The following is a 1,010-nucleotide window of genomic DNA, read 5'->3' as shown; positions in this document are numbered from 1 at the left end:
GGCAACCAAGAGCATCAGTTACCTTATGGAAATAAGAATGGACACTGTTGGGTTAGTGAATGACGACCTTAAAGGATGCAATTATTCTACATATAGACTACTGAATTTCTTTAAAAAGGCTTTTTATCCACAGCACCAAGTGCTTTTTAAGAAATGTTTTCTCATGCCATCTTTCATTTGGTGACAGATGTAGGAAGCCCTAAAATCTTATTCCATCAAAGTCATTCAAGAACTTTGGTTTTTCTTTCAGTTTACATTCCAAGTTAGTACTGATTTCCTAAATAGGATGTTGATATATTGTTTAATAATGGCTTTTGGAGCATTTCTTTTGTCTACCCTAAAATATTAGAAGCTCACCCTAAAATATTCGAAGCTCACTATGAGTCATTATTATGTGTTAGGAAACCACTTAATAACGTTTCTCTCACTAAATTATCATAATAATCTTATAGCTAATAACCTGCCGAACATCCTTTCTTAGACCCAACTCTACTCAGGCTCCCCCAAACTCTTTTTCAACTGGGCATGGCTTTTGACTGCCATGTTCTGTCTACATTGTCCAATTTTAGTGAGAACCCCACTAAGTCAGTTTAGGCCAATCCCCCATCTACCACAATGGAACACTCTCCACGTCTAACGCAGTTCCTCATCCTTCACCATCCCCCAGATCAGTTCTGATCACTCAGGCCTGTCTATCTTCAGCAAGAATCCTGTTAGCTCAATTTAGCCAGAATACTCCTTTTATCCCTGACATTGCCTCTTAATAATTTTCCATCCACTGAACCCCCCCCCCCCCGGCTATGAATTCCCACTTTCCTTTGTTGTCTTTGACATTGAATGCACCTCTTTCTCCTATTGTAATAGTTTGGAATAAAGTTTTCTTTATCATTTTAACATGTGTCATTATAAATTTTTATTTAACATACCTTATGACCTAAATTTGGTTATTTCCAGTTTACAGGCAGAAAGAAAGAAAGAAAGAAAGAAAGAAAGAAAGAAAGAAAGAAAGA

Source organism: Herpailurus yagouaroundi, unplaced genomic scaffold (genome assembly GCF_014898765.1).
Source record: "Herpailurus yagouaroundi ecotype Mexico unplaced genomic scaffold, PumYag 210, whole genome shotgun sequence".
NCBI classification, from domain to species: domain Eukaryota; kingdom Metazoa; phylum Chordata; class Mammalia; order Carnivora; family Felidae; genus Herpailurus; species Herpailurus yagouaroundi.
The sequence above is the reverse complement of the archived record's forward strand: the minus strand, read 5'-3'. Positions refer to the sequence as shown.